Here is a 23,008-nt window from a genome sequence, read left to right as displayed (position 1 = left end):
TGCACAAGGTCCTGGGTTCAATCCCCAGTAACTATATTAAAAAAATAATAAATAAATCTAATTACTTCCCCCTCAACAAAAAACACAAAAAAATTTTCTTTAATTATGAAACTCATTGAAGAATTTATATCACATAATTTATTGCATGCCTTTCAAAGTAGGGAACAAAACACTCCAATTTTTGGTTTTTCCTCCTATTGTAACAGCCAGATTGGTATTATTTACAAATTAAAGCATGAGGTACAGAAGAAGAGTGGCTCACAAGTGAGTTCTAGGAAGACTTTCAGACTAACACTGCAGCAAGTACATGCCATGACTGCTCTTTGCCATTTTGAAAGAAAGTAACTTATTACTTTTTTTATTTCAGAGGCCTTTATAGCTTGGATATATATTTTATAAGAGAAGACATGTTAATTCTCTAAACAAGCAATTATTCTGTTTAATTACTTTCTTATTAAGAAGCCAGCTGATCATGATTCTTCTTCCACACAATAAAGTCTTCAGATTTTTTTAAGAAATTATATTTAATCTCTTTGTCAGTATTGGACAGTTACAAATGCTCATAACATGTTGAACTCTGTCAGATGCTAGGGATGACACATGTACAAGGAAAACAATATTAAATTTCACTGCTCTCATTTTAGCAGAGCTGAAGTGTGCTGATGTTGAATAGACGGTACGATGTCATTTAAAATGCAAGTCTGAAAAGTTAACTGAGAAATATCACATTTAACAGGATACAAGAGGGGGAATGAACAACAGCATAGATAAGAGTACATTTAGTAAAAAGGCCATTTCATATTTTGGAAGTGGATAGAAGCCCATCAACCTAATACGGAAAGGTGATAACCACATTGCCAGAAAGGGCTACTTTACTGTAATATCTAAAATGATGAGTGATGCAAAATGCTTCTGAGATCAGAATAACGAACTTTGTTTCACTTTTATACTGTCTGATAATTTTCTGTATCGATATGCTGGCACCTGAATTTGTAGATATTTCCATGTCTTCATCAGTGGTAAAATTCTGTCAGTATTTACTTAGGGATCATTTAATTTGCTTTACAAGGCTAAAAAAAACCCTATGCTTTGAGAATCATGAAGTGTCAACAGCATAAAGAATGGAAAAAGGATAAACTTCAAAAAGCACACATTCAGAATTTGCCTTTTATAGTTGTTATCACAAGACAAAGAATTGACACCACGTTACTTGTCAACGGGAGTCGTTCACGGCTGTATAAGGTGACAAGGGAGTGTGAATAAGAAGTGATGCTCAGTGAAGGCTTAACTTTAGAAAACAAGGTAATTCTGAATTAAAAGAGCCACTAGAAGGCACTGAATGCACAGTACTTGGAATTGCATAACAAGGGACATCACATGTCTTTGGCCTCTACCAGTGCCTGTAAGGACAAAAACGAAAGTGATAAACAAGTTAGATAACTCATAGCTAAACTTAAGTCAAAAACAAAGAATTTTCTGTGGGGGAAAAAAAAAAAGAATGGGACTAAATGAACTAAATTAAGGAGATATGCTTGTAAAAATATTGGAGTTCTCAAATTAAGATTTACGTTTCTTTTTCAATAATTAAATTTTTATTTTTAATGAAGTATATTTGATTTACAATATTAGTTTCAGGTATATAACATAGTGACTCAATATTTTTATAGACTAAAGTTATTACAAAATAACAGCAGTATTTCCCAGGGCTGTACAGTATATCCTCATTTTATACTAAGCAGTTTATTTCTTAATCCCCTGTCTCTGTCCTGGCCTCCCCTTCTCTCTCCCCACTGGTAACAATTAGTTTGTTCTCTATATCTGTGAGTCTGTTTGTTTTGTTATATACATTCCTTTGTTTTATTTTTTTAGATTCCACACATAAGTTATCATATAGAGTATTTGTCTTTCTTTGTCTGACATATTTCACTAAGCATAACATACACTATGTCCATCCACATTGTTGCAAATGGCAGAATTCCATTCATTTTTATGGCTGAGTAATATTCCATTTGTATTTATATACTACATCTTGTCTATCCATTAATCTGTTGGATACATAGGCTGCTTCCATATTTTGGTTATTGTAAGTAATGCTGCTGTGAACACTGAGTTACATGTATCCTTTCAAATTAGTGTTTTCATTTTCTTTGACTATATACTCAGGATGGTAATTGCTGGATCATATGGTAGTTCTGTTTTTAGTTTTTTGAGAAACTTCCATTCTGTTTTCCATTGTAGCTGCACTAAGATACATTGGCATCAATTGTGTATGAGGATTCCCTTTTCTCCACATTCTCAGCATTTGTTATTTGGAGACTTTTTGATGATAGACATTTTGACATGTGTGAAGTGATACCTCATTGCAGTTTTGATTTGCATTTCTTTGATGACTGGCTATGCTGAGCATCTTTTCATGTACCTGCTAGCTATCTGTATATCTCCTTTGGACAAATGTCTATTCAGATCTTCTGCCCATTTATTAATGGGACTTTTTTTTTTATAATTGAGTTGTATGAGTGGCTTATATATTTTAGATATTAATCCCTTATTGCTCATATAATTTGCAAATATTTTCTCCCACTCAATAGGTTGTCTTTTTGTTTTGTTGATGTCTTCCTTTGCTGTGCAATAACTTTTAAGTTTAATTGGGCCTCATTTGTTTATTTTTGCTTTTGTTTCTTTTGCCTTGAGATAGATCCGAAAAGATATACTGCTATGATTTATGTCAGAGTGTTCTGCCTATGTTCTCTTCTAGGAGTTTTATGGTTTCTAGTCTTACATGTAGGTCTTTAATCCGTTTTTAGTTTATTTTGATATATAGCATGAGAAAATGTTCTAATTTCTTTCTTTTACATGCAGCTGTTAAGTTTTCCCAGCACTATTTATTGAAGTGATTTTCTTTTCCCATGGATATTCTTGCCTCTTTTGTTGTAGATTGACCATAGATGCATGGGTGCATGGGTTCATTTCTGGGCTCTCCTTTCTTTCCATTGATCTTTGTGTCTGTTTTTGTGCCAGGTCAAAGCTGTTTTGACTACTGTGGCTTTGAAGTATAGTCCGAAATCAGAAAGCATGATAACTTGAGCTTTGTACTTTTTTCTCAAGATTGCTTTGGCAATTTGAGGTCTTTTGCTGTTCCATATAAGTCTTAGAATTATTAGGTCTTGTTTGGTGAAAAGTGTTGTGTCTATTTTGATAGGGATTGTATTAAACATGTACATTTCTTGGTGTAGTCTGGACATTTTGACAATAGTAATTCTTCCAATCCAAGAATACAGCGTCTTTCCATTTCCTTGTATCATCTTCAGTTACCTTAATCAGTGTTTTGTAGTTTTCAGAGTATAGATCTTCACCATCTTGCTTAAGTTCATTCCTAGGTATTTTATTCTTTTTGATAACTTTAAACAAGATTATTTTTTCTTTCTCTTTATTATCAGCGCATAGAAAAGCAACTGACTTCTGTATATTAATCTTGTATCTTGCAACTTCACTGAATACATTTATTCTAATAGTTTTTTGGTGGAGACTTGAGTTTTCCACATATAGTATTATGTGATCTGCAAATAGTGAGAGTTTTACTTCTGCCAATTTAGGTGCCTTGTAGTTTTTTTTTTTTCTTCTCTTTTCTCCTTGCTGTGGCTAGGACTTCCAATACTGTGTTAAATAGAAGTGTCAAGAATGGGCATCCTTGTCTTGTTCCTGATTTTAGGGAAAAGCTTCCAGCTTTCCAGAAGTAAACATGATACTAGCTGTGGGTTTGTCAAAATTGCTCTTTATTATGTTGAGACATGTTCCCTCTATACACACTTTGATGAGAGCTTTTATCATGAATGGAGTTGAATTTTCTCAAATGCTTTTTCTGGATCTATTGAAACTACCATGTGATTTTTATCCTTCCTTTTGTTAATGTGGTGTATCACATTGATTGGTTTGCAAATGTCAAACCATTCTGTGACCCTATAATAAATCCTACTTGATCGTGGTGTATGATTCTTTTTATATACTGTTAGGTTCGGTTTGCTAATATTTTGTTGAGGATTTTTGCATCTATATTCATCAGATATATTTGTAGTTTTCTTTTTTGTAATGTCTTTCTCTGGTTTTGGTATCAGGGTAATGGTGGCCTTGTAGAATGAATTTGGGAGTGTTCCATCCTCTAATTTTTTGGTTATTTTGAGACAGATAAGGTCTTCTTTATATGTCTGATAGATAGATTCTCTTGTAAAGCCATCCAGTCTTCGACTTATGATTGCTGGTAGTTTTATGTTTTGTTTTGTTTTTTATTACAAATTCAGTTTCACTAATGATCAGTCTCTTCAGATTGTCTGTTTCTTCCTGATACAGTCTTGAAGGGTTGTATGTTTCTAGAAATATATCCATTTCTTTTAGGTTGTTTAATTTGTTGATATATAAATGTTCATAGTAGTATGATTTTTTTGTATCTATGATATTGGTTATTATTTCTCCTCTTTCATTTCTTATTTTGTTTATATGTGTTCTTTTTTCTGGGTTAGCCTGGCTAAATGTTTCTCACCTTTGTTCATCTTTTGAGAAAAACAGCTCTTCATTTATTAATCTTTTCTAATCGTTTTGTCTCTATTTTATTTACTTTCCTTCTGATCTTTATTATTTCTCTCTATCTGCTGACTGTGGGCTTTGTTCTTTTTTTAATTCCTTTAGATAGTAATTTACGTTGTTTATAAGATTTTTCTTGTTTCTTGCCGTAGGCATATATTACTATAAACTTCCCTGCTTTTGATGCATCACATTGATTTTGTAAGTTTGTGTTTCCATTCTCATTAGTCTCAAGGTGTTTTCTGACTTCCTCAATGAATTCTACTTTAACCTATTGGTTTTTTAGTCACATGTTGTTTAGTCTCTAAGTTTGTGTTCTTTTCCCGTTTTCCTTCCTGATTTAAGTCTTACACTGTTGTGGGTAGAAAGGATGTTGGATATAATTTCTGTCCTCTTAAATTTGTTGAGACATGTTTCATGGCCAACATGTGATCTATCCTGGCAAACATTTCACATATGCTTGAAAAGAATGTGTATTATGGTGTTTTTGTATGGAATTTCCTATAGGTTTTCTATTAAGTCCAAGTTGTCTAATGTGTCATATATGATCACTGTTCCCTTATTGATTTTTTTTAGTCTGGATGATCTATCCATTGATATATATGTTGTATTAAAGTCCCCTACTATTATTACATTATTGTCAATTTCTCCCTTTATAGCTGTTAATATTTGCTTTATATATTTAGATGCTCCTGTATTAGGTGCATATATGTTAAAAAGGATCAAGAAAAGAATATATACTTGTTATCACATAGAATGCCTTCTTTGTCTTTTGTTATAGCTTTTGTTTTAAAGTCATTTTGCCTGTAGTTTATCCTTGCTTTCTTGTGTACAGTTACATAAAATATCTTTTCCCATCCCCTCAACTTTCAGTCTGTGTATCTTTAGCTCTAAAGTGGTCTCTTGAAGGCAGCAAATAGATGGGTCTTGGCTTTTTATCCAAGGTCACCTTTCGTCCTTTGAAAAAAATTTAGTCTCTTGACATTTAAAGTAATTAATATGTATCTATTTATTGCTATTTTGTTTCTTGTTTCCTGGTTTTTGTAGTTCTGTTTTTTCTTCTTTTTTTAGTTTCTTCTCTTTGGGCTTGGTAATTTTTTTAGTGGTATGCTTGTGTTCCTTATTCTTTAGTTTTTATGTATCTCTCATGAGCAGAATCAAGGCTTCCCACAGCTCTCTTGTTAGACACCAGCCTTCCAACCAGCCAAGGGGACTTGTCTTCCAGGTGTCAGAACCCAGGCCTGGGGTGCCCACTATGTGACTTGAACTAATAATTGCCCAGGTAGGAACTCCACCTGTGTAATCACCTCTTCTGAGTCCCTGCCCAGGGGCACAAGTCCCAAACTGATGGCTTGTTTTCCTTCCTACCCAGTTCTGTATGGATCTGTTGTATAGCCTTGGTTGTATAGGGTCTTTCTGCAAGTCTCCAGTTAGTTTTCAGTTAGAATTGTTCCACATGTAGATATATTTTTGATGTGTTATAGGAGAAGGTAAGTTACACATACTCCTACTCCACCATCTTAATCTCCTCAGTAATTTCAAATTTTAGTTGGATTACTCGAACCAGTATATTAGTATAAGTAAATTCAGGATCCCAGTTAGGAAGTAGCTAATAGCAAATGCTTACATTGCACTTACCATATTTTGGCCACTTATTCTAAGCATATTATGTGAAATAACTCATTTAATCCTCACAATAAACATAATTAGAAGAAATTTGGTTATAAAAACTTACCCTAGGTTAAAATTTTTTTCATACCATGACTTTGGGTGTTATCTTGGTTAATGAATTCTTTGTTGGATGTTATAATGTAATTTGTAAAGGAATCTAATGACAACAGAGTGTGTAAGTACTAATCAGCTGGCTTTAGAGGCTAAGGGTACTTGTACCAACATTTGTATCCCTGTAAAAAGGAAAAAAAAAAAAAGTAAAGAAGCTTCAAAAGGAAATTTTCTTTCTAAAGTATGGAGCACTTGTATTATAGATTGCTAGAGCTGCCGTAACAAAATGTCATGAACTGAGTGGCTTGAACAACTGAAGTTCATTGTCTCAAAGTTCCGGAGGCTAGAAGTTCAAGATCCAGGTGTAAACGGGGTTAGTTACTTCTAGGGCCTCTCTCCTTACATTACAAATGGCCATCTCCTCCCTGTGTCTTTTCACATCATCTTCCTTCTATACTTGCCCATCTCTGTGTACAAATTTTTACTTTGTATAAGGACACTATACATACTGGATTAGGGCTTGCCCTATCAACCGTATTTTAACCTAGTTACCTCTGTAAAAACTCTTATCTCTACATAAGGTCAAATTCTATTGTACTGGAGATTAGGACTCCAACTTTTTTGAGGGGGAAGGTCACAATTTATAATAACTTGGTTTAAGATATGAAGACTACCATTACTTTCACATGAAACATTTGAAATCTCACCTCCTTGTGCCTCCAACCAGCATGTTTTATCTTCACCATTGATTTATAGTTCCTCTATCTTCTCTATTCTTTGTCCAAAATTCCTTTGATGTAGACGTTTGGTGCCCAGGAGTCCTGGATTTATATCAATCCATTATGAAAAGAAAAGTGGTTAAAAATCTTCCAAACAGAACCCTAAGAAATTTGTTTTTAAGTGAGAGTAACTTTCACCCAGAACTAAATAAAGCAAGGAAAGTAAGGCAGAACTTAGAGCAAGGTATGTCTTACAGCTTTTCATGAAAATTTGATTAGACTAAAGTTGCAAGGTTGTAAAAATGGAAAGATCCATTCATAGGATACTTTAGAACTAATTTTCAAGATTCTTTTAAGCAATAATCTGGGGGTACACTTGAAAACTAATGGAAGTTTCTTTTTCTCTTCCCCATCTCCCCTTCCCTACTATAAGACTTTAAATAGTAAGTTTATTCAGAAAAAATAAATAGAATAATAAATTGAAGATTCGGGAGATTTCTCAACTGCAGCTGAATTAATTAGGAAGTATCATTGCTTTGACTTCATGTAACCATTCACTATTTTAACATATTAATCAATTATTTATCTTACTCTTATTTTATAAGGAAGATCGTGTTTCTGTAACTTAGAAATACTATTACCCAGTGCAGATCTTTTTTAACGTACCTATACCAAACCCCTGTTTTAGTATGATTGTTAATGAGTCTTACCTTAAAATTTAAAAGTAACAGTAACAATCTAGTTTATGGAGTAACAATGACACTTCCTGTATACTTTTCTCAAAAAGATCCTAAGAGAATTAAAACAGTGCTTAGGTATAATGTCAAAAGCTCAAAACTAACAAATAAAATCAATGAATCACTGAAGTAGCAATTAGTAAAATTTTATTGTGCACATACCAAAAAGTTTGTAAGCCAAGAGCACTCAAAACATAGAATGAGGCTCAGAGGTATACTGTTATAAAGCAATTTAAGTAGTGAGAAAGCAGTGACTACTTATTCTTTACAGTGATTGGTTATAATAGAATTTTCTTAAATGATAGGGAATTGGTTAGTAATACCTCCTATCAAGCTTGAGAAACAGGTTAAGTTTTGCTTATGATATGCAGAAGCATAAACAAGAAATGACACAGGTCAACTTAGTAATTAAGCTTTGTTTGTATGACTAAACTGGTATTGTCTGCTCAGGGAATTTTCAAGGTTGGTCTCTGTTTCTGATTTTAATGACACTTATAAATAATTTATTATGTACTAAGTCAGAATGTTTTGCATATTTAGTAAAGATAATTAGGAGACTGAAGACAATTTAATTTTGGATAAAACTTTGGTGATTACAACTTTGTAAAAAGAAGAATAGTTTAACATTTGTCATTTGATATTTTCCATTCCATGATAAACATATTAGTATAAATTAGATATAATCATACTGGAAGCAACAAAGTGAATAAAAAAATAATCTCACAAGACAGTGGTGTATGTAATTTTAAAAGTATCTCTATGAAGAAAATACTTCTTGTAAACCTGATTTGTTGTTTACCACATACAAAGGCCTAGAGAAGAAAAGGTAGATTAGTTTATTATTCTACATTTTTCCCTTCTATTTGACAATAGAATGTTTTTCTTCTATAATGCACATAACAGTATCTTGTAGCACAGACCTTAATTCAGGAAAGGAGAAAGCAATTACAAAACATGAATAAAGTAACTGTCCCTGAAATTAAAAATGACAAAGTGAAATAAACAATTTGAGAAAAACAAAGTCTTCTTGCAAGGTTCCTAGAGCTGTCTCTTGTCAAATCCTAGCATATAAAATGGAAGTAAGGAATCAATATTATAATAAACCTGAGTCCCAAAAAATTAATCTTAATGAAAATATTTGAATGGGTAGGTGTGCCACTGCATAGGGTCAAGAGGGTGGAGCCACTGGCCCCGCTGGCAGTGAGAAGACAGAGCACTGGGTCACAGAGGGTTATCCCTAACGAAGTGCTATACTGAGTTGTGGACTTGCTTGGGATCCTTGACTTTTTTCGCTCCTATTTATCCCTTTTAGGATAGGAAATCTACCCTATGCATATGTCCCATTGTATTTTGAAAGCAGATAACTTTTTCCTAAGTTGACAGGTCCACAGATAGAAAGCAGTTTTGCCCCATAATGGATCATACTAGAGTTTCACCCACACCTGATTTAAAAGATTTAGAAGATATGATTTGAGATTTTTTGAGTTGATTACATTGAGATGATATTTTGAACTTAAAGTTGATACTAGAATGGATTAAGACTTTTGGGGATGTTGGAATAGTATGAATATACTTTGTATGTGGAAAGAATGAAAATTCGGAGGGAATAGTAGAAGAACTGTTCTGGGTTGAATAATTCTCCCCCAGATTCATGTCCATCTCAATCCTGCAGATGTGACAGTATTTGAAAATAGGATTTTTGTGGATGTAATCAAGTGATGAGTGAGTACATTCTTGATAAATCCAATGATGTGTGCCTATGTAAGATAAGGAGGATATGTGAATGCAAAGACACAAAACCATACAGAGGAAAGATGGCCATGTGAAGCTGCAAGCAAAAATTGTAATGATATAGCTATGAGCCAAGGAATGCCAAGGATTGTTTGCGAACTGCCAGAAGCTAAAAAGAGACAAGAAGGATTCTTCCCTGGAAACTTCAGAAAGAGCCTAGTGCTGCTGACACTTTCATTTCAGACTTCTAGCCTCCAGAACTGTGAGAGGACAAACTTCTGTTGTTTGAAGCCATCTAGTTTGTTGCACACTGTTATGGCAGCTCTGGGAAACTATCACACTGTTCACCCCTCTGGTTTCATCTAACATGGAATGTCCTCGATGAGCCTTTTCTAACAGTCACCAAGCTAAGTGTCTCTCCATAGTACTTCTCAATTTGCCCTTTGCATTGTCATTCACATCACTAAATACATTACTTTGTTGACAGAGATCTTTCAGGTATCTACTACTCTAGTGTGCCTCAAGCTGACAAATATCTTATTCTTTGCAACACTAGCACCTAGAAAGTCTCCTGTCACTAAGAACAAAGTCAAAAAAAAAAAAAACCTACAGAGAATAACTATTTGATTGTGGTACAGTTATTGTGCAACAGTCTAAACATACAAAGAGTACACTTTGCTGAGTTTTGACATATGAATGTACCTGTCAAAGTGTTACCTAATCAAGATACTATGCTGTTCTATTGAAAAGGACCATTAAATTGAGTAAAACATTTTAGTTTTGATGAAACAAATCGTTATAATTTATAAGTGAAAGAATAATTTTTGTCCACTGTTGTCCTTACTTGTGACAAGAATAACATTGGCAATGATATAAAGTACATATCAAAATAATATGAATATTAAAATTAACTTGTCATTAAAATAGAAATTATACCAAGTGCAAAATATAATAAATTTTGACTAATATTAAGGGAGATTCCTTTGTAAATAAATTTTGCTAACAAATTGCATCTCATTATCAGTTATGATTGTGAAAAATAAATATACAAAATAAAAGCAAGCTCATTAAAGATAGACTTAAAAATAAATAAGAAAATAATGGATTAACTGTATTATATTCTCTTTGCAGAAATAAAACTCACTTGAAATTTTCAAATATTTAAGTGCTCATTTTCTTCACATAGTTTAAAGGAGCACATCACAGTGCATTCAAAGTGCTTAATGAGTGTAAACCCACGTTTTAATTATACAGTATCAACTACTGATCTCTGAATAATATCAATATACTTACAAAAACAATTTCAGGAGAAATCTAAAACTATTAGTTTTAAAATCAAACAATAAGTGACTTGATCAAATGGCAAAATGAAGGTAATTTACTGGACTGAAATTTGATAAATATTTGTAAGTTAAATAATGTATATAATTATAAAACATTGTTTAATAATTTTAACAAAATACAATCGTTTCTTAGCTCTATTCCTTTTGCTTTAAACAATCTGAATTTTTTCTAAATTATGAATGTTACCATTTTTGCTTTTACTTCATCACTCATTTCATTTATAATTTAAACACATATCTAACAGGACTTCTGGTTTCAGCCCTAACACATAAAGAACAGTGAAGTCAAACCTTTAATATGCACAAAAACAACAAAACTCCCCCTGAAAACCTGAAAATTAATGTATCGTTTTGTACTCAATATGGGATAGAGCTTGCAGGGCAAATCAACCACCTCAAAGTTAGAAGCAGGTGAACCAACATAGCCACAGCAACGATGCTTATCTGAAGGGAAAAGTTACAGGAGCCAAAGATGGTAGGGCCTTTGTTAATCGTAATACTGATGAATTGCTGAATATTGGTGAACTAATGTGAGTGAAAAATTCCTGGATACTACAGTCTTAAGGGAAACCCCCAATTCTGTGTATTTTACCTACAAAAATATCACCAGATTCTCACAGTAAAGAGTCAAGATGGATTCCTTCCTGGCTCTAGGAGTAGGAGTGGGAAAAGTAACCATATTCAGTCCTTACGGCTGCTGTAACGAATCATTACAAATATGATGGCTTAAAACAACAGAAATGTATTCTCCTACAGCTCTGAAGTCTAAACACTGAAAATAGTTTCACTGACCTAAAATTAAAGGCCGTGCTCCCTCAGGAGACTCCAGGGGAGAATTCATTTCTTGCCTTTTCCACCTGCTGGTGGCTGCTGTTGTCTTTGACTTATGGCCACATCATTCCAATCTCTGCTCCTCTTGCCATGTATCCTCTTCTTTTATGTGCCTCTCTTATAATGACATATAGGGTGGAATGTAGGACCTATCTGGGAAATCCAGGATAATCTTCCCAATGTCAATATCCTTAACTTAATCATATCTGCAAAAAGCATTTTTCCTTATAAGGTAACATTTACAGGTTCCATGAATTAAGACCTGACATATTTGGGTGGCCATTATTTTACTACAACACTGGGCATTTTGAAATATGCACCAAACAGCATCTATAACAATAAGCTAATGCATGAGAAAAGTCTTTACTATAGTCTTATCCCACCTGGGGAAGAGTATTTACCCCAAACAAATCCCATTTAGTTTTCCTGTCTCATATAAATGGAAAAAAAAAAACCCTGTACAAATAAAGAAACACTTGTAAAAGTCACAGCTTAGGGACACAGGCCCTCAGAAATACTGAGGTTTAATCATAAGATTATAGAACCTGTCCCTTCCGTCATGCTATACCACCACACCAAGCTCTAGTACAGTACCAGTGGGTTATAGCTGAAACATTCAGAGATGCAAGCTTATTGAAGAGAAGTAATTAGAGAAGCCCCAAACTAAGATTAAAAACAAGTACATGAAAGTAAATTAAAGGCTCTGGAAGCTATAGTTACAAAAAATATTAAAGGTTCCAAATTCTAGCCAGATTAACATTAAATCCTCACTTAGTGGCCTATGTAACTTAGTTCCTGTTGCCTGATAATATCATGTTCGACTTTCAAGAAAATATTAAAATACATTCTCAAGTACTAGAAAAATCAATATTCAAGGGAAAACAAATATAAGAATCAGACTTAGATATGATATAGATGTTGAAGTTACCAGATAGAGACATAAAATGACAATGATTAACTTGTTTAAGGTTCTAATGAAAAAGTAGATCAAATGCAAGGATAGCTGAATCCTATAAACCAAACCATGAAAACTCTAAAAACAGAATCAAAAATAATTTAAGAAAATATATTATATCTATGACTTTGATAAACTCATCAGTAAAATGAACATGATTAAAGAAATAATCAGTGATCGTGGTCAACAGAAACTTCCCAAGCTATAGCAAATAGAAAAAAATGAAAATCAAAGAATACAATGTCCAAAACAGTGGAATAATTTCAAAGGTGTAACAATCATAACTGGTAAAGGAGAAAACAAGGACATAGAAGAATTAAATTAATGCTGATTGAGAATATTCCAAAAGTAAGGACAGACAGTGAGACAGTGAACCTTCAAAAAGCAGGATCAGAATAAATAAATAACAACAACAATAAAGAACTAGGATTATCATGTTCAAAGTGTAGGAAAGCAGAAAACAAATACATATATTTAGAGTAACATAAATAAGAAACACATTGAGCTTCTTCACCAAAACCATACAATCAAGATAATAAATAAAATACTCAAAGTATTTGAAAAAACCTATACTTCTATAACAAGTAAAATTATCCTTCAAGATTGAAGAAGAAATAAAGACTTTATTGGACAGTAACATAAATAAACTGAGGCAATTCACTGACAAAAAATTTGTCTGGAAAAAATATTTCTAATAATTCTTCAGGAATGAAAATAATTACATCAGAAACTTAGATCTACATTAAAAGGTAATTGTGTACAAGGGACTAAGTGAAGAGAAACTTATTCTTAATTGGTCTAAAAGATAACATTTTAATGTAATTGTAATAATGTATTAGATGACTGTAGCATAAGAATATGTGGAATGAATTATCTCAAGGTAATAAAGGAGATAAGGGAGAGACAGAAATTAACCTGCTATATCTACAGTACAGGTGAAGAAGTAGATCATTGTTAAAAATATTATATATGTATGTGTGATTTAAATAAAGCATGTCCAAAAAGCCTTGAACTTCAAAGCAGAAATCTCCAAAGAAATTTTTAAAATGAGAACCAAATTAAAATGAATATAGAACATCAAAATTTGTAGGATGTAGCAAAAGCAGTGCTAAGAGGGAAAATTTTACCATAAAATATATATTAGAAAACAGGATAGAGCTAAAATCAATAACCTAAATGATCATAGGAAACTACAAAAAAAAAAAAAAATCCAGAAATCTAGGCCTAAACTGAGTAGAAAAGGAATAATAAAAAATAAAGGATAAATTAATGAAACTGAAAACAATAAAGGGAACCAAAAGTTGGCTCTTTGAAAAGTTCAGTAAAATTGATAGTAAAACCTAGTCAGGGAGAGAGAGAGACAAAGAACAAATTACCTGTATCAGAAATGAATAATGAACTGGAGGCATCTATGCTGTTCCCATGGGTATTAAAAGGAAATACAGAATGCTATGTACACTGTATACAAACTTACTTGATAACTTAGATAAAATGCACTAATTCCTTGAATGACAAAAATACTAACACAAAAGAAGAAATAGATCATCTAAATAGATCATTCATTACTATAGATAATGATTTTAAAGTTGACATTAAAAAGCAAAAGATCTTAAAGTGTCAACACAATGCTCAAGAAGAACAAATCTGGAGTACTCACCTTATCCAGTGTCAAGAGTTATTATAAAGTTGCAGTAATCAACATAAAATAATTGACATACACATTCATAGCCAAAGACACTAAAACAGTGAACTAATCTTTGTATAGGAATAAAAGCAATTCAGTGGAGTAAGGATAGTTTATTTCAACAAATCATTATAGAAAAATTGGATGTCCATAAGCAAAACAATAAATCTCGGAACAGACTTTACACCATTCACAAAAACTAACTCAAAATGGTTTATAGACCCAAAAGTAAAATGCAAAACTATAAAACTTCTAAAAAGAGAGAGAGAAAGAGAAAAAATCTGAGACATTTGCTTTTGTAAATAAGTTTTTAGATGCAACATCATAATTATAAAACATGAAAGAAGAACTCATAAATTCAATTTAATGAATTTAAGATCTACTACTTTTCAAAGGCACTATTAAGAGGATGAAAAAACTAGCCACATATTGGGAGAAAATGTTTGCAAAACATTCCTGATAGAGTACTTGTATCTATACACAAAGAACTCTTAAAACTCACCAATAAGAAACCAAAAAATTCAACTGAAACATGCAAAATATGCTAATAGATACTTCTCCAAAGAAGATACTCAGTGGCAACTAATAATATAAAATTATGCTTAAAATTATTTCTCACTAGGGATTTGTAAAACAGAGAAATAATACAGCATATATACACACTATGACTAATAATACCAATTGCTGGTAACAGTGTGGAGCAGTGGTATCTATTATTCTTATTACATGATATTCTGGAAAAGGTAAAACTATAAAGATGTTGCACAAATCAGTGGCTGCAAGTGGTCCAAGAGTAGATGGGGAGAGGCTGAATAGGTAAACACAGGAGAATTTTACAGTGGTGAGACTGTGTATGAGACAGTAACGGTGGTTACATGAAACTACAGATGTGTAAATACTCAGAATTTCGAAGCATAAAGATTGAACATTAATGTATGAAAAAATATTAGAGTCCTTTAGAAGATCAGGGGATTACAGGATAGAAATTTTAAAAAAACTATTACAAATGCATTAAACAACCCCTCTGGAAGGTAACAGGAGATTGGCAATCTAAGTAACTGTGGAAATGAGTGTAATCTGTAAGACTAAAGGTAAAGGCAACTGCACGTAAGAACTATACCTAGTTGATAAAATCATTTCTCATGGGATATAAGTTAAATAATTCTGACACTACAATATATGTACACTAGAATTCAAGAATTCAGTAAATGGATGGAGGATGGTAGAAATCAATTTTCTCACTTTTGGAAAGGGAATTTACAGATAAAGAGCAGAAGGATAGTAGAATGATACATGTTGTAATGGATTGGAGTTAGAGGTATCAGTATTAATTCATGCTTAAATTAATATGGATACCATTTAGAAATATCTATAGACCTCTACATACAGAGAATTGTGTTATTTGGAGCAAACCTGACAGTGTTGGAGTAACTGGCTAAAGACAAAAAGCCAAAATGAAAGAGTTAAGGCTTTAATTATTTACTGCCATGATAAAAGCAAGAGTGTAAATAGGATAAAGTACCCCCATTTAATTTTCCACAATGAATAGTCAGGTGGCTCAGCAGAGACACGGAGGGATCCTCTCACTATAGAGGGAATCCTTGAACAAAAAGTTCCTGCAGATTTGTGGACTCTGGGGCTAGGGGTTGGGGAAGATAAGATGGTAGAGAGAAAAGACAGGGCTACAAGTGAAAAAGTACCAAGTCAGAGTTAGGAGAAGTGTCTTTGAGATATATTCTCCCTCCTGGATAAGGAGGTGATGGGAGAAGAGGTGCGAGGAAGACCTTGACTAAGGACCCCAAGTAAAGAAACCGAGCAATGAATGCACCAGGGCATTGAGCATAATGGCATTTTTAACTTGCTCTATTGTCATCCCTCTATGTCCTAGACTGAAAAACCAACAGCCTGAAATTACAGCAAAAAGCGGCAGTATGATGGCATTAAAGCTTCAAGTGGGACAGAGCTTTTTCAAAGCCTCATTTACACTTGTCAATATTTTACCTGTCTGGTAATTCCCTGAAAAATGCACTTAAAAGGCTTTTATTTATTTGACCTAAATTAGATTTTACCAATTGCCGGTTAAATTTTCTTGGTGGGCATTTGTAGAAAACAATCAGTGGCAGTTGCTTAACATTACAGATACCTGAAGCAGTGAGTAACTATTGGGACAAACAATAGAAACACTAGGCTACCAAAAAGACTAAAATGGAGTAGCTGGGGAAATGAGATGTTCATAGAGGGCTTTGAATAGCTTTGACATATTTCTAGAAGGCTTTGATTAAGTGAAGTTCTGGTTGCTTGGCTGAGAGATGCATGCAAGCCACAGTCCATGGACAGAAATCACTGGCAAAGAACAGAAGCCCTATTAATCACAGGTATTTAAGGGAATATCTATAAAATCATTAGTTGCCCAAAAAGCTAACCAAGCAGAAATTTAAGTGGCAATGCAATCAAGAAAATAATACATTCTTTACATAATTAATTCAGAAAAGTCACTAAACAAAGCAACAACAACAAATGCTAGAGGGGGTAATATCTGATTTCCAGAATTGGCATATTATATTATTTAATAAGTATATTTTAAAAACACAACATATAAAAAGAGACAAGAAAGTGTGGCCCATAAAAGAAAAATAAGCAGTCAATAAAAACTGCCCCTACAACACCAGATGTAGGAATCACTAGACAGAGATAGTAAATCAGTTTTTTAAATATGTTCAAAGAACTTAAGGAAAATATATCTAAAATAGCAAAGAATAATGTTTATTAAGTATAGAATATCAATAAAGAGATAGATATCATAAAAAAAAACCAGATAGAAATTCAACAGTTGAAAAGCACAATAAATAGCATATAAAATTCAAAGGAAGGCCTCCAAAGAAATTTTTACTTGGCAGAGGAAAGAAACAGCAAACTTGAGAGCTCAGCTGAGATAATCTAAATTATCTAAGTTGATTGATTAATAAATTATATTACTCAGTCTCAATTATCTTACTGTGAAAAATGGAAAGTTAAAAAAATTAAGAAAAAATAAGAGGCTCTGAAATCTGTGGTGAACTATGACGTACACCAGCATAGACTTAATGTGATTAACAGAAGGAAAGGAGAGAGAATGGCACAGAAAGAATATTAGCAGAAGCTACTAGCAGACATAAAATTACCAGTAAAGGTAACTACATACATATTATTTGTAGCTCTTGTTTTCTCCTATATGAATTAAATGACAACTACAAAAAGAAGTACCTATAAATCTTTGTTGACTGGCATATAGTGTATAAAGATGTAATCTGTATGACAATAACCACACAAAGAAAAAATAATGAATATAAAGAAATAACATTTCTGTATACTGTTGAAAATGTTAGTATTAATTGAAGATTGTTATAATTTAAGATGTAAATTATAAGCACTAAGATGACCATTGAGAAAATATCTCAAAACATAGTGAATTAACAATTGAATGAAAATGGTACACTAGAGAAAAACCTATTTGTTACAAGAGAAGGCAGTAATGAAGTGAAGGACAAAGGAACAAATAAACATAAGACATGTAGTAAGCAAATAATAAAATAGAGAACATAAATCCTACCTCATTAGTAATTATGTTAAATTTTAATGGATTAAACGTTACAGTCAAAAAGCAAAGACCTGAAGAATGAATAAAAATACAAAAATCTAACAGTATGTTGCTTTTAGGAGACAAATTTTAAACTTAAAGACAAAAATAGTATGAAAATAAAATGATAGGAAAAATATTCCAGGCAACAGTAATTTAAAAAAACCTGAGTGACTAATATCAGAAAAGACTTTAGCACAGAAATTGTAACTAGGTACAAATAAAGGTATTTTTAAATGTTAATGGAGTCAGTTCATTAAATTATATAAGATTTGTAAACATATATGTACCTAATATTGATCCCCATGGTACCAAAAATATGAAACTTAAAGAGAAATAATTTAACAATCATATCTAGACATATAAATTCCTCATTTTCAATAATGGATTAAATATATATGAAAAGGAACAATAAAGATATGGAAGACTTGATCTACACTATAGACTAAATAGACATAAACATATCTACAGAACACTATCAAAATCAGGAGAACACACATTCATCTCAAGTGCATACAGAATATTCTCTAGGATAGGTAATATGTCAGGTCACAAAATAATTCTCAACAAATTTAAAAATATTAAATCATAAATGTTCTGATAATTGAAGAAATTATGAGAAATTGAATAATGTTCTCTAAAATAACTACTGGGTAAAATAAGAAATAATAAGTGAAATAATGAAATAATTTGAGAGGAATGAAAAAGGAAGACACAGCACACCAAAACTTATGGTTGGCTAATAAAACATTATGTATGAGAAATTTATGGTTATAAATGTTATCTTAAAAGAAATCTTTCTTAAATCAAAAACCTAGTCTCAATTAAGAACTAGAAAAATGAGTAAACTAATCCCAAAGCAAAGAAAAATATATAAAACAAGAGTAAAGAAAAGATGAATGCAGCAGAACTAAATGTTGGTTCTTTGAGAAGATCAGCTAAATCAATGAACCTTTAGATAAATTAACCAAGATGAAAAGAGAGAAAACTCAAATTATTAATCAGGCATGAAAGAGGAGATAATACTACTGACATTATAGAAATAAAATGTATTACATGGGAGTACTATGAATAATTCTATGCCAAAAATAATCTAAATGAAATGGGGAAATTTCTAGATGAATACAAACAACAAAAACTAACTCAACAAGAAATAGACAATCTGAGTATGCCTATAAAAAGTAGTGAGACTTAATTAGTAATCAAAAAATAGTCTACAATGAAAACTCTTAGACAAGGTAATTACTGGAAAATACTACAAAACGTTTAAGATGAATTAATACTGATACTTAACCTCTTGCAAAAAAATAGAAGAGGAAGAAACATATCTCATCCTATGAGTTATCTCATAGATATAAGAAACATATCTCATTCTATTACCCTGATAATAAAACTAAAGATACAACAAGAACAGAAAGTTATAGAATAATACCTCTTATGAATATTAATTTAACAATCCTCAATAAAATGTATTAGCCAAATCCAGAACAATATTAAAAGGACTGATTACACACTATGACAAAATGGGACTCATCCAGGAAATACAAGACTGTTTCAACATATGCAAATAAATCAATGTAAAATACCACGTTAATAGAGCAGAAGACATGAAAATGGTCTTAAACAAAGGAAAAAATCTGACAAACTCACAGTAAACATCATACTTAACAATAAAAGACCAGAAGCTTTCTTCCTAAAATTAGGAACAAAATAAGAATGTCCTCTCTCACTACTTCAATTCAAAATTATTCTGTAGGTTCGAGGCAGGGAAATTAGGAAAAAATAAGAAAAAGAAAAAAACACACTGCTAAAAATCATACTTAATAATATGAGTTTGGACTTGTTTTCCCTAAGATCAAGGAAAAAGAATGTATGATCTCAGTGCATCTATTCTGTTCAATCTTATAATACAGGTTCTGGCCAAGGCAATTAAAAAGAATAAGAATAAAATGAGCTAAGTTGAAAAGAAAGAACCAAAACTCTCTCTATTCAGAGATAACATGATACTATATATTTGAAATCCTAAGGATCCTCAAAAAATTATTAGACCAGTAAATGAATTTGTCAAAGCTTCATAATACAAGATTAACAAAAATCAATCACATTTATATTCACTGGCAAGAAAATAACACAAAATAAAAGTGAGTTAATATTTTCACTTATAATATCAAAAAATAAAATATTTAGACATAAAAGTAGTACATGATTTTCATGTGGAAAACTACAAAATATTGTTAAACATTAAAGGCTGAAATAAATGCAAGGATATATTACATTCATGGATTGGAAGACAGCATTGTTAAGATGGCAAATTCCTTAATTAATCTACAGATGTAACACAAACTCTATTAAAATTCCAGCTAATTTTTTGCATAAATTTTCTCATAAATTTATAATCTGATATTAAAATTGACATGGAATTGCAGAAGATGCAGAATAGCCAGAAATACTTGAGAAACAAATTTAAAAAATAATACTTAAGACTCACTTCTTGATTTTAAAATGTACAAAAAAGAGCCATAGAACTCAAGGCTTCGTGGATTAGCATAAGGATAAACATGTACAACAATGGAATAAAATTTTGAGTACAGAAGCAAACTGGATGATTTATGTTTAATTTTTACAAGGATGTCAAGACAATTAAACAGGGAATAATAGTGTCTAACAAATGGTGCTGAGGAATTGGATATATATATATGTAAATTATAATGTTGAACCTCTAACTTACACAATATACAAAAAAAAATATGTAACTCTAAATGAATCTAAGGCCGAAGTGTAAGAACTAAGATCATAAAATCTTTAGAAAATATACCTAAATCTTTGTCATTAGATAACATGATGGTTTCTTTTATACATCAAAACATGATCAACCAAAGAAAAATTAATAAATTTAGCTGCATCAAAATTTTTCAATATTTGCAAAGCAATCTGATACACATTAACAAGTTGAATATTAAAAATCATATCATCCCAATAGACACAGAAAATATCTTTTAATAAAATTTGACATCCATTTATGATATACACTCTCCAGAAAATGACTTTAAAAGGAATATAACATAATAAATGCTATTTATGACAAGCCCACAGGTAACATCATACTCAACAGTGAAAAACTGAGAACATATCCTCTAAGATTAGGAGGAACAAGACAAGGATGCTCATTCTCACCACTTTTATTCAACATAGTTTTTGAAGTCCTAGCTACAGCAGTCAGACAAGAATAAGAAATAAAATGAATTCAAATTGTAATGGAAGAAGTACAACTATCACTGTTTGCAGATGACATGATAATATACCTAGAAAACCCTAAAGATGCCACACATACCAAAAAACAAAACAAAACAAAACTACTAGAGCTCAGTGAATCTGGTAAAGTTGCAGGATACAAAATGAATATACAGAAATCTCTTACATTTCTATGTACTAACAATGAACTATCAGAAAGATAAATTGAGGAAACAATCCCATTTACAATCACACCAAAAATAATAAAATAGCTAGGAACAAACCTACCTAAGGAGTAAAAAGATCTGTACTTGGAAACTATACTAGACTAATGAAAGAAACTGAAGATGACACAAACAGATGGAAAGATATACTATATTTATGGATTGGAGAAATTAATACTGTTAAAATGTCAAAACTACTCAAGGCAATCTACTGATTCAGTGCAATTCCTATTAAAACACCAAGGGCATTTTTCACAGAACTATAACAAATAATTTTACAATCTATATGGAAACACAAGAGATCCCAAATAGCCAAAACAATCTTGAGAAAGAACAAAACTGGAGGAATCATGCTCCCTTACTTCACACTATACTACAAAGCTACAGTAAATAGGATGGTACTGGCACACACACACACACACACACAAATACATAAAACAATGGAACAGAATTGAGACCCAGAAATAAACCCACGTATTTATGGTCAGTTAATCTATGGCAAAAGAAGCAAGAATATACAATGGGAAAAAAAAGACAGTCTCTTTAATAAGTAATGCTGGGAAAACTGGACAGCTACATGCAAAAGAATGAAATCAGAATATTCCTAACACCATATACAAAAATAAACTCATAATGGATTGAAAAGCTAAATGTAGGACCAGAAAATATAAAACTCTTAGAAGAGAACATACGCAGAATCTTCTTTGACATAAATTATAGCAAAATTTTTTATCTCTCTTAAAGCAAAGGAAATAAAAGCAAAAATAAATGATGGGATCTAGTTAAACTTAAAAGCTTTTGCACAGCAAAGGAAACCATCAACAAAACAAAAAGACAACTTATGGGATGGAGAGAATATTTGCAAATATGACCAATAAGGGGTTAATATCCAAATACATAAACAGCTTACACAATTCATCAAAAAACAAACAACCTGATTTTAAAAAATGGGCAGAAGATCTAAATAAACATGTTTCAAGGAAGATATACATATGGCCAACAGGCACATGAAATGATGCTCAACGTCATTATTTATCAGATATGCAAATCAAAACCACAATGAGATACCACCTCACACCTGACAGAACGGCTATCATCAAAAAGACCATACATAACAAATGTTGGTGAGGATGTGGAGAAAAAGGAACCCTCATACACTGTTGGTGGGAATGTAAATTGGTGTAGCCACTATGGAAAAAAGTATGGTGGTTTCTCAAAGAACTAAAAATAGAACTACCATATGACTCAGCAATTCCACTCCTGGGTATAAATCCAAAATAAATACACTAATTCAAAAAGATACATGCACATCAATGTTCATAGCAGCATTACTTACAATAGCCAAGATATAAAACAACCCAAGTTTCCATCAACAGATGAATTGATAAAGAAGGAGCAGTACACACACACACACACACACACACACATATACACACTATGCAATACTACTCAGCCACAAAAAAGAATGACATTTTGTCATTTGCAACATGGATGGACTTAGAGTATTATGCTAACTGAAATAAGTTAGAGAAAGACAAATATGGTATATCATTTATGTGTGGAAGCTAAACAATAAAACTAGTGGCTATAACAAAAAAGAAACAGACTCAAAGATATAGAGAACAAACTAGTGATTACCA

At 32.0% G+C, this 23,008-nt stretch overlaps 1 long non-coding RNA gene across 4 annotated transcripts in view; it reads right to left on the bottom strand.

The window, feature by feature from the left end:
• Window positions 1–505: 505 nt before the first annotated feature.
• The window catches only part of LOC116660619, a 187,052-nt gene continuing 164,549 nt past the window's right edge, over window positions 506–23,008 (bottom strand). For all 4 annotated transcript variants that reach the window (XR_004316196.1, XR_004316193.1, XR_004316192.1 and 1 more), the window contains 2 exons: window positions 7,005–7,118; window positions 506–1,400 (listed from right to left, as the gene is read on the bottom strand). This is a non-coding gene — a long non-coding RNA (uncharacterized LOC116660619). The remainder of the gene's footprint in view (window positions 1,401–7,004; window positions 7,119–23,008) is intronic.

Source organism: Camelus ferus, chromosome 3, assembly GCF_009834535.1.
Source record: "Camelus ferus isolate YT-003-E chromosome 3, BCGSAC_Cfer_1.0, whole genome shotgun sequence".
Taxonomy (NCBI): domain Eukaryota; kingdom Metazoa; phylum Chordata; class Mammalia; order Artiodactyla; family Camelidae; genus Camelus; species Camelus ferus.
This window is presented reverse-complemented; position numbering and strand designations above follow the sequence as displayed.